This window comes from Lynx rufus, unplaced genomic scaffold (assembly GCF_022079265.1).
Source record: "Lynx rufus isolate CCGP_SWC_20201006 ecotype Redwood Valley unplaced genomic scaffold, mLynRuf1.p SCAF_6, whole genome shotgun sequence".
Classification (NCBI taxonomy): domain Eukaryota; kingdom Metazoa; phylum Chordata; class Mammalia; order Carnivora; family Felidae; genus Lynx; species Lynx rufus.
This window is the reverse complement of record NW_025814878.1, coordinates 21,795,461-21,806,139: the sequence shown is the minus strand read 5'-3', so window position 1 is coordinate 21,806,139 and position 10,679 is coordinate 21,795,461. Positions and strand designations below refer to the sequence as shown.

The 10,679-nt window shown below is 45.1% G+C and overlaps 1 long non-coding RNA gene and 1 pseudogene across 1 annotated transcript; one reads left to right on the top strand and one right to left on the bottom strand.

Annotated features, from left to right (window-relative positions):
• Positions 1 to 592: 592 nt before the first annotated feature.
• Positions 593 to 993, top strand: LOC124529072 (protein BEX5-like; annotated as a pseudogene).
• Positions 994 to 2,186: 1,193 nt separating this feature from the next.
• LOC124528701 (uncharacterized) lies at positions 2,187 to 7,016 on the bottom strand. The gene is made up of 3 exons (XR_006966215.1): positions 6,985 to 7,016; positions 5,380 to 5,449; positions 2,187 to 2,384 (listed from the first exon to the last, which is right to left on the bottom strand). It is a non-coding gene; the product is annotated as an uncharacterized LOC124528701 (long non-coding RNA).
• Between the last annotated feature and the right edge of the window lie 3,663 nt (positions 7,017 to 10,679).

Sequence of the window (10,679 nt, the reverse complement as noted above, 5' to 3'; positions counted from 1 at the left end):
CGGAGGATGGCCTCAGGTTCCAAGCTAAAGAGTTTGGACTTACAAGTCAATGGGGGACCTTGAAGATTTTTAAAGCATGAGATGAGTTTATTGTTGTACGCGTATAATTCTGATAACACAATGTAGGGTGGTCTGTTATATTAGTCTGCTTAGACTGTCATAATAAGTACCACTGACTGGGAGGTTTCAGCAACATAAATGTATTCTGTCACCATTCTGGAGGCTGAAAGTCCAAGATCAAGATGCTAGAAAATTCAGTTCCTGGTGAGACCTCGCTTTTTCTTGTAGATGACCAATCTTCTTACTGTCTCCTCACATGTCCTTCTCTGTGTTTAAGCAGAGAGAAAAAGAGAGGTATTGATAAAAATGGTGGGCAGAGAAAGGAGGGTGAGCTGTTGGGTCCCAGCCATGTTGAAATTCCTTATAAATAAACCACGTCACCATCCAGCAAGTGGTTTTGACTCCCCCGCCCAGCAAGTCGTCCATTTGCGTTCAAGAAATTCAGGTCCATTGGCACAGCAGATTTCAAGGCTAAGAGAGAAAGACTCTGTTGGATCCCTGCAGGAAAAGTAAGCAGGAAAAAAGTTTCAACATGGAAAATGTCCTCCGGGAAAGAGAAGGAGAAAGGCAGGCTCCAGTGCAGAATGAAGAAGAAGCCCACCCTTTGGGAGGTGGTGAAGGCCAGGAGCCTGGAGGAAATATTAGAGTGGATTTGGCCCCACCTGCCCATGATGGTAGAGAGGATATGCCCAACAAGCTTGTCAATAACGTTGACATGACAGATGGAGACACAGATGATACGGAACTTTTCACGGATGACATGAGGTGGCTAAGGAGGAAATCAGGGAGCTTCAGTTGAGGTACAGTTTGCCCATTCTTATAGGAGATCCCCCTCACCGTGACCATCATGATGAGTTTTTGCCTTATGCCTCCAATGCTGAGATTAGTAATAATAACCCCCCTGCTTCCCGAAGTTGCATTTTCTTGATGTGAACCTATGGTGTTATGTCATTTTTCTGATTAGAGATTCCATTTTGCCTTACTCTGGAAGTTTTTCTGTCAGGGAAGTTTCATCAACTTGCAGGAAAAGATGTTTATTACATGCTGTAAAGGTAATAAAGCAGTTTAAGAAGCAATCTAAAAAAAGAGAGAGAGAGAGGTTTATTTCCTCTTCTTATTGCATTAGGGTCCCACCCTTCTATCTTATTGAACCTGAATTACCTCCCTGAATTCTCCGTTTGCAAATAGAGTCACGTTGAGGGTGAGACTTCAACATATAAATTTCAGGGGGACACAATTCAGTCCATACAACCAATGGAAAGAAAAACTTAAGCAGGGAGACACGTTGGAGCCACTTTAAAATGCTCTTTTGACTTAATGCTAAGAGTGCCAAACACCTTTAATGATACATTGTGTCTTTTGTGAGCTGCAAGACCACTTAACCACTCTGCTTTCCCTTAGTTGGCTTTGGAATTTCCTTTCATGTGTGCTTATTTTCAAGTGTGATAACCCTATCCTAGTGCCTTTTGACTATCTCTACTTCCAAATCAACAAATATTTATTATCTCCACATGATATGCATGACCCTGAGCCAGGTGTTCTGAGTGAAACAACTCATGAGACTTGCACCTTGTTCTTAAATACTGAAAGCAGCAAAGAACAAAGACACAACACTTATGTGGCTGTGGCTAAACTCAGACAAACCTGGGGTGGATTCCAGCTTCCCTAACTACCAGCTTCAGCAAATTATTTAAATTCTTCAAGCTCCTATTTTTCATCCATAAATAGGCATGATAATAATATCTGTCTCATAAGCTTGTTGCGAAGATTAATAAAATAATAAATGTACAGTACAGTTGCTGACACATGGAAAGTGCTTGAATACAATTTAGCCTTATTGTTTTTACTGTTTTTAATATTACTATAGGGAAGAGGGTGTTTGGACTTTTCCTTCTGAACTCCCCTCTCTCCACTGCTTTTTTTTTTTTTCCACTCTACTTTGGAACTGCAGGAGACTGTCCAGTTTTCTTTTAAAAGCAGAGAGAGGGGCACCTGGGTGGCTCAGTTGGTCAAGTGGCCGACTTTGGTTCAGGTCATGATCTCGCGGTTCATGAGTTTAAGCCCTGCATCAGGCTCTGTGTTGACAGCTCAGAGCCTGGAGCCTGCTTTGGATTCTGGGTCTCCCCCTTTCTCTCTCTGCCCCCCCTCCCCGCAAATAAAGATTTTAAAAAGGTGGCGCAGAGAGAAAGAAGCTCTGTGAGGGTTCTCTGAGCAGAACCCTGGGTGCAGATGTACATGTACCATGGGTGACAATGTTGTGCCTTGATTTAATCTGCTTCAATTCCGTTTTCACCTTCTCATTCCTGACCTTTGAGATCCATTTGCTGTAGAAAAGGACAAAGAACTCCATTACACAGCCGCTGATTGCTCTCGAGGCATTCACTCAATAAATATTTATTCTGCAGTTTCTGAGTGCCAGGCACTGAGTCAGTGCTGGGGACAGAGCTGTGGATGTGGCAGCTCCAGGCTCTGACCTTATGCAACACAGCCCAGCCGACAGCAAACACCCAAGGGCAAGCAGAGCTCTGGAAGCCAGTGGAGTGGGACTCAGCCTAGGCTGCTAGACATCACCGTGACCTTCCACCAGGGACATCGGGAGTCTCCTGTGCAAGGTGGCAACTCTTAATTGCCCAGACTGGAAACCCAAGGTGATACGAATAATTGAAAGCATGAAATCTAAACAAAGGATTAAGCAGTAGGATACGGAAATCTAATTATATCATTGATTTTAAATTGCAAAAAAAAATGTGAGCTAAGAGACAGTTTTAGCCTCTTCCAACTTTTTCTGGCCAGGAATGTTAGTTCACAAATCACAATCTGATGATGAAGGGGTGATCGTCGATATTTCCTGTGCCGTCTCCCAATGCTCAGGACGACAATTCTCAGGACACCACCAATGGAGATTAAACTTTGAATTTGGACTCAAAATGATGTGGCATGCTTGGAGAGCACCAATTTCATCAACTGGATGGATGTTTGGAGTTGCTCCAGATTTGCTCAATTAACAAGGTTGAGCTGGCTTCCATGAAAATGGTAGTTCTAATGGTTACAGACTCTGTAGTGATTTTATGCAAAAGTAGCATCCAGCTGCCTCGCCATCTGGCAAAGATCTGATTGCCATCCCCTTGAGACCCAGGAAGTCGTGATTCTCAAATCACAGCTGAACTTGGCTGGGGTGGGGGTAGGGGCCGAGGCCTGGCCTTAGAACTACCCTCCCACTGGAATAAGTCAGGTGTTGGGTCAGAGCCCAGCCGACCTCAGATTTAGCCCCCCATCCGAGACTCATTCTAGGATGGCAAGGGCTGCCTGAAACCCCAGTTTGAAGATGTCCCAAATGGTGCATGAAGTAAACCTCCAGGATGAGCAAGGCTCAGAGTCAAGCAGGAGTCAAAAGACCTGACACATGTTGAGCACTTGTGTTTTGCAGAGCTCTAAATTCCGCTTGAATCACCTGGTAACCACTCTGCCACTGTGCTAAGTGGTTAACGGGAGGGCAGTCCTGCAAGACAGGGAGTGGGGGGAGGTGCTGGAAAAATAAGTGTCCTGGAGGGCTTAGATAAGAATTCAGAAACTGAGGTGATGATAAGAAGGCAGCACAAGTCACACGGAGGGAACAGCAGGAGCGAAGACTCAGAGGCACTGGACCTCTCTGCTGTGGGACGTCAGTCTTGGTGTGCCCACCTGGAAGATAGTGGAATAACCGGCATATACCAGGTATTAGGATCAATCCTGACCCTTGCAAGTGAGGGAAAGGAGCATCCTGATGCTTGCATGTTTCTCCTTGCCTGCTTGCAAGGCATCTCCATGCCTCTTTCCCACTGGCCTCGTACCTGTGTTTCTGCCATTAGTGTGTCCTATGAGGATGCTCTTTGGGAACAGGTGCTGGAGGCTGGCATGACTGCCCTGAGCTTGGGGCAGGGAGGGGGACACAAACCATTGTCCCCCACCATTCCTTAGTCACCATGACAGCAGGAAGGCCTGGGGTGGGAGGCCAAAGTTGCCATGCCCCTTCCCTAACCTGGCTAGAATTAGCCCTGAGATGAATTAAACATGAGCCCAGCTGGTCTGGGGGCAGCAGCATTGTCAAAAAAGAAAAAAAAAATCAGAAACTGAGACCCAGGCAAAGGTCGAGCTACGTGAACAGGTGCCCTCGAAGACAGGTTAGCAGTCTGTGGGTCACCTCAACTTAGGGGCCATGTTAAGACAGTCAAGACAATGAGAGCTGAGAGGCAGACAAAGAGGGACTTGGAAAATGATGTGGGAGACCAGAGGTGGGTTTGGGTTCCTGGTTCCTGGTTCCCGCTTCCAGGTCCATCTCAGAGCAAGAAAGAGAAAGCAGTTCTCTCCTTACCAGTTGCTGGACAACTGCCAGGTTACGGAGAGGGCTCAGGTTGCTAGAATTCCTTGATTCATGCTGCCGGGGTTAATAACTGGTCAGCAGAGAGAGCAGGAAGGGGATGGGTGGGCAGGCTTTAAAGGACAACAAGTCAAATGTTGTCATTTACTTGAAAGGGAACACTGATTCCATGTAGGGCACTTCTGAATTAAAAATAGGAAGAGGATGACCTCACGCTTTGGGGGAAAATGTACTTTCGTTTTTACCAATTAACATTCTCCCTCTCTGACTGCAAATAAATGTCCCTCCTTTTCCCATCTAGGACAACCAACTGAAAGCACAGCAAATCTGCTTCACTCTCTGTAGCTTCTTGGAAAGGAAGTGAATGACTCCTGGGTCGTTTATGAAGTTCAGTTGTACATCCAGATAGGGCGACAGGCTGGTTTGCTATCTGACCACTCAAGGGAGTGAGGTGACACCATAGAGAAGTCACAGGGATGCTCCAAGGCCCTTCCTCACTCCTCACTGCCCAGGGGGTTTGCCAGGCTGCATAATGGAAGCTGAAGAGAGGGCATCATAGCCAGACGGTATGGCCTGCGATTCTGATACCAGCTCTGCCAGCTCCTGATTTATGAGGCTTGGAGCAGTTGATCTGTTCCCTCTCATCCTCAGTGTCTGCATCCCTTAAAGGAAGGGGTTGTATTTTGTGATGTTGAGGAATGTTAGGATCAGATGAGCTGATGAGAAATTCTGCTCCTCCCACGTCTTCTCAGACAGAAACCGGGGAGTCATGGGAGACACCTTGCTCTCCTGTTTCTCACTATTTCCATATCCTAGTTCTCTCTTGAATTCATCCCTTCCTCTTTCTTCCAGTTGCCCCTGCTTTACACCAGGAGCTCATGCTCTCTCGCCTGGATACGCTGGGTCCCAAGTGTCCAGTTTTACCCTCCATTTATGCACCAGCCCCATTCACTCCAACCCACCGTTAAACAACTGCCAGAGAAGAGCCATTCTGTCTTGACTTTCTGCATCATCAGTATTAAGCGTGGTCATCTGAAAAATATTTGAAGAATGAAGAACTAAGTAGAGCCATTGATTAGTGTAACGATTTTTACAAAATAGTATATGAATGCGAGCTATTCTTTTTCAGCTCAATAAGCATGAATATTTACCATATATCTGGCACTGGGCTAGGTGCTGAGGATATAAAGATGAGTTGGATATAGTTCCTGACACTTAATGACCACCTAGTGAGCAGGGCAGGCTGTGTAAGAGAAATAGAACCGATAGGAGGTGTATCTACATAGAGATTTATTTTAAGGAACTGGCTCACACAGTTGTGAGGTCTGGCAAGTCCCAAATCTGCAGAGCAGGTCAGCAGGCTGGAGACCAGGGAAGAACTGACATTGGAGCTCTAGTCTGAAAGCAGCCTGCCAGTAGGATTCCTCAATCTTTTCTTCTTAAGGTCTCGACAGATTGGACAACGCCTACACACAATGGGGAGTAAATCTGCTTTCCTCCAAGTCTACTGATGTAAAAGCTAAAATATACCTTCACAGTGACATCTAGACTGGTGTTTGGCTGAATGTCTCGGCATCAAAGCCCAGCCAAGTTGACATATGAACCATGCATATGGGTAGTCGCTGACAGCACAATAGATACTACTTACGTCTACAAATGGTGCTAGGTCTTTTTTAAATGAAAAATCTCTCTATGCTCTTTGATGTTTTTACTAGCATTTGTCAGTTGTTCTTTCTGGTTATGCTGTGCATGCCACTGGGTGCTTGCTTCCAGGTGTGTCATGACAACTTGTCATCGTTTACAGACAAGAGAGGCCCAAGTAACCTATATGAGGTTCCACAGCTAATATGTGGTAGAGCTGAGATCGAGTGAAGGCCTTTCCAATCCAAGGTCAATGAGCTTTCTACTACATCACAATACCTTTAATAAGCATTGAGCCGGGAGCCTTGCCTTTCCCCAGGGAAGCACTTATTTTGCCAGGAATTCTGTAGTATTATTAGATTTTTGTAACAGGGTCCCTCTGCATATGAGGATGTGAATCAGTTTTCCCAACTCATTTCATATTAGCTCCACATGTGGGAGAGGGCATGATGGGTCACAACCATACTGGATCATGCTGAGTCAATCACCCCAAGAGGAAGATTCTCAGATATCATTATTATGACTGAGCTTTCTTCACACAAACACAAAAGTCTCCTTACTCCAGGCCAGACATAGGGCACCTAGCCACAGGTCTTTCTCAATAGAGCAGATAGAATTATCCACAGTAGGGAAATTTGGTATAATTAAGTGTCTGCTCAGCATATAAGGAATATTCTGCTTTAGGGGCACCTGGGTGGCTCAGTTGGTTAAGCATCTGACTTCAGCTCAGGTCATGATCTCATGGTTTGTGAGTTCGAACCCTGCATCAGGCTCTGTGCTGACAGCTTGGAGCCTGGCACCTGCTTCAGATTCTGTGTCTCCCTCTCTCTCTCTGCCCCTCCCCTGCTCACTCTCTGTCTCTCTTTCTCAAAAATAAATAAACATTTAAAAATTAAGACAAAAAGAATATTCTGCTTTAAACTTACCAAAATGGGGGTGCCTGGGTGGCTCAGTCAGTTAAGCGTCCTACTCTTGATCTCAGCTCAGGTCTTGATCTCAGTGTCATGAGTTCAAGCCCTGCATTGGGCTCCATACTGGGCAAGGAGCCTACTTAAAAAAATAACAAAGTAAATAAACATACCAAAATTAAGTAGGAAACAGAATGCAGATAAAAAAATGCATTGTCTCTGGAGCTCCAACCTTCACAACAAAAAAGGACGCATGATATAGACATGGGAATTCAGTGACTATTTACTTATGGCCCATGAAAGGCCAAACTCTGTTGACATTTCAAGGGAAACAAAATGAGTAAGACGTGTCTTCTACTTCAAAGACACAAAGAATGGGGAAGAATGGAAGAAATAATATTTCTTGAGTGACTCCTATATGGCAGTCTTTTGTTCTAATTGAATCATTATTACCATCCCACCAAGTAGGTGGTACTATCCCCTTTTTGGAGGAGGAAGTGTGGTCTTGGCAAATGGAAAGACTCGCCCAAGATCTTAAAACTAATACATACAGTAAATAGTACAGCTGGGGTCTTCATCTGGATCTCTCTCTAAATCCAGCGCTCATGTGCCTTAGCCTGAATCACACTGCAAGGAGATAAATATGCAGACCATTGCCGCTAGCAAAGAAACATAACATTAAGAAGTGACCAAATGAAGGTGGATGAATCAGACGTGTTATTTGAGATGGACTTTAGTACAATAGACGGTATCTTTCCGGTGGAGATGAAAAAAAAGCATGAGCAAGATTTGGAAGAAAAACTAGAAGGTTGTGGAGGATAAGAGTTACACAAGTTTTCTCAGGGCTTTAAAATCGGGATGAGCATTTTAGAAGGGGTAACTAATATGGATTAGAACAGAGCAGATTGGAAGAAAGAGAGACCAGGTGGGAGATCCCTGCAAGTGCTCTCTAGAGAGCCAGCAAGAATGGAAAGGGTATCACAGAGGGAATCATGAGTGATGCTGAATTGATGTGATAAGCCAATGGGTTCAGGTTGCTGCAATGAAACCAAATCCAGGTGATGGATAGGTAGAGTAGGTAAGCATCATGAACTAGAGGTCTCAACGGAGATGAAAGGAAAAGCAGAGGGGGAGAGGGAGAGAGGAAGGAATGGACTTTGAGAAAAAAAGAGGGATTTCAGAATTTGCCATCCTGGAAGTGAAGCATATCTGAGTTGTGGCCAAGTGTAAGATGTGGCCTTGCTGGGGTGTGGCTGAGATAGAATGAAAACAGTGCTCGTCTGACTGGAAGATTATGAATGTGGAAGTCACCGTGAAGGCTGGCAATGAATCATATGGAAAGGAAGTCAGTACTCTAGAGGCTGAGAGCTTTGAAGAAAGTGAGAAAAAGTTCTCAGAATTGAAGGTAACTGGGACCCAGATGCAGAGAGAAACAGAAAAGTTAAAGGTTTACCAGGAGTCGGGAAAAAAAAATTGTCTAAAAAATGGATAGTGCATTATCTGTCAATCATATGAAATATTTCGTTAAGAAAAGAAAATGCTCTCGCTCCCAACTTAAAATTAGGAAAAAGATTTTAAAATAGGCATTCCCGTAAAGAATTATATTTTTTGTATTTGCTGTCAAGGAATGTCAGAAGAGGCAACTAACGCTGTCAGATCAAACTGAAATGTCTTATCGTCATGTTTCCTTGCCTGTCCCGTGACCCACCCAGTCACCCTAAACCCAGTGAGAAAGAGAGTGATGGAAACTGAGCAAATTCTCTCCCAAGTTTGTTGAATCAGTCACTTGCCATCACTGAAATGGGCTTGCATGTTCAAGGACGCCCTACCCGCCCGTATCACTTGTGATGTCAGGTTGAATGGTCAGAGTGCTGGTCCCTGTGCTATGCAAGAAGACACACAGCCTCAGTGAATAACTTCTAATCTGCATGAGGTATAAAAGGAAAGTCTGCCCAACAGGGTACCACGAGCCGCATTCCAGCCCCATGACACGGCATCAGGTTCCACGACTTGGTCAGCAATTGTGCTCCAGTTGTTGCCTCCATCAACTACAGGGTTTTGCAAGCCTGGAAGTTCCACCCACCCGGAGCACATTGCTGAAGCTTATCTGGCATTTGTTCGTGAAGAGCTCATTGCACTGTCACACGTTCTCTGGTTTAGACTTGATTCGATTGTCACATAACCCAGGGGGGGAAGTGAAGAGCTGTGAACACCAGTCTTTGTGTCATTTTAAGTTTTCTATTGTTAGTGCTTTGCCTGCTAGGGAGTTCCAGAAAGTCTGCTTGACGATTATGGGGTGGGGCAGGGCCAAGACGTGAGTGGTAAAGCTGTCGGTTATAGACTGAGGAAAACAGTCCTGGTTGCTGGCAACTGGCCAGATTTGCCTGCTTTGTGCTGACATCAGAGTCTTAGTTGGAAGTAACCTTAGAGGTCAGTGAGTCCAACTGCTTGTTCAAAGCAGCGTAGTTAGAATATGGACTTTCAGGATCAAGGAACTGGCTGCTTCCATGGAACAGCTTAATGGCTGTGTTACCAACCTGAAATCTAAATATTGGCCAATATTTACAGAGTGCCTACTGTATGGCAGGCACTGTGCTGCTTCTTTATTTATTATTATTATTTTAATTTTTAAATGTTTGTTTATTTTTGAGAGAGAGAGTGAGCATCAGTGGGGGAGGGGCAAAGAGAGGAAGACACAGATTCTGAAGCAGGCTCCAGGCCCTGAGCTGTCAGCACAGAGACGGATGCGGGGCTCAAACCCATGAACCGTGAGATCATGACCTGAGCCGAAGTTGGACGCTTAACCGACTGAGCCACCCGGGCGCCCCATGTGCTGCTTCTTTAAATGCATTCTCTTAAATAGCCCTCTCGGCAAGCCTGCAAGGTAACTGCTCCCATTCCGATTTTCCAGACGGGAAACAGGATTTGAACACACATGAGTAGAACAGAGCCCGTGTCCTTACCGCTTATATTCCAGGCTGGCTCCCAAGGCCCCTATGTGCTATTTTAGGGCACAACATTCATTTTGAATTATCTGAACTTTTACCCCTCGGCCTTGTGTAACTCAGAAATTCTGCCAGCTGCTGTCTGGGGTGACATAAATCTATAGCTTCTTTCACAATAATATTAGTAATACCAACAATAATTGGTTTTTAAGTAATTTGCAAACATGTTAGTTTCATTTCTTTTCACACAAGTCTTAGAAAATGGATACAACAGGGGCACGTGGGTGGCTCAGTGGGTTAAGTGTCGACTTGGGCTCAGGTCATGATCTCACGATTAGTGGGTTCGAGCCCATATTGGGCTCTGTGCTGCCAGCTGAGAGCCTGGAGCCTGCTTTGGATTCTGTGTCTCCCTCTCTCTCTGCCCCTCCCCAGCTCAGGCTCTGTTTGTCTGTCTGTCTCTTTCTCAAAAACAAACAAACAAAATGGATACAACAGGTAGCCATTTGCTGGACCCAATGGTGCAGCAAATTGGATTTGCTGGACCCAATCTGTGTTTGAACAAGCCCTCCAAGAAACTGGGGTGCACATTTGAGCTTGGTCCTAGACCCGTGCTTCTTCCATTGCCCAGCATGGTGGCCAGGGCACCACCCCTCATTCTGAGCTCTGCAATGACTACAAAGAGGAAACGGTGGTCTAGCAGAATCTTTTGTACCTGAAGTGAATTTCCTCAGGATTTTCTTAATATTATGCTTGAGTGTCTCGGTGTCA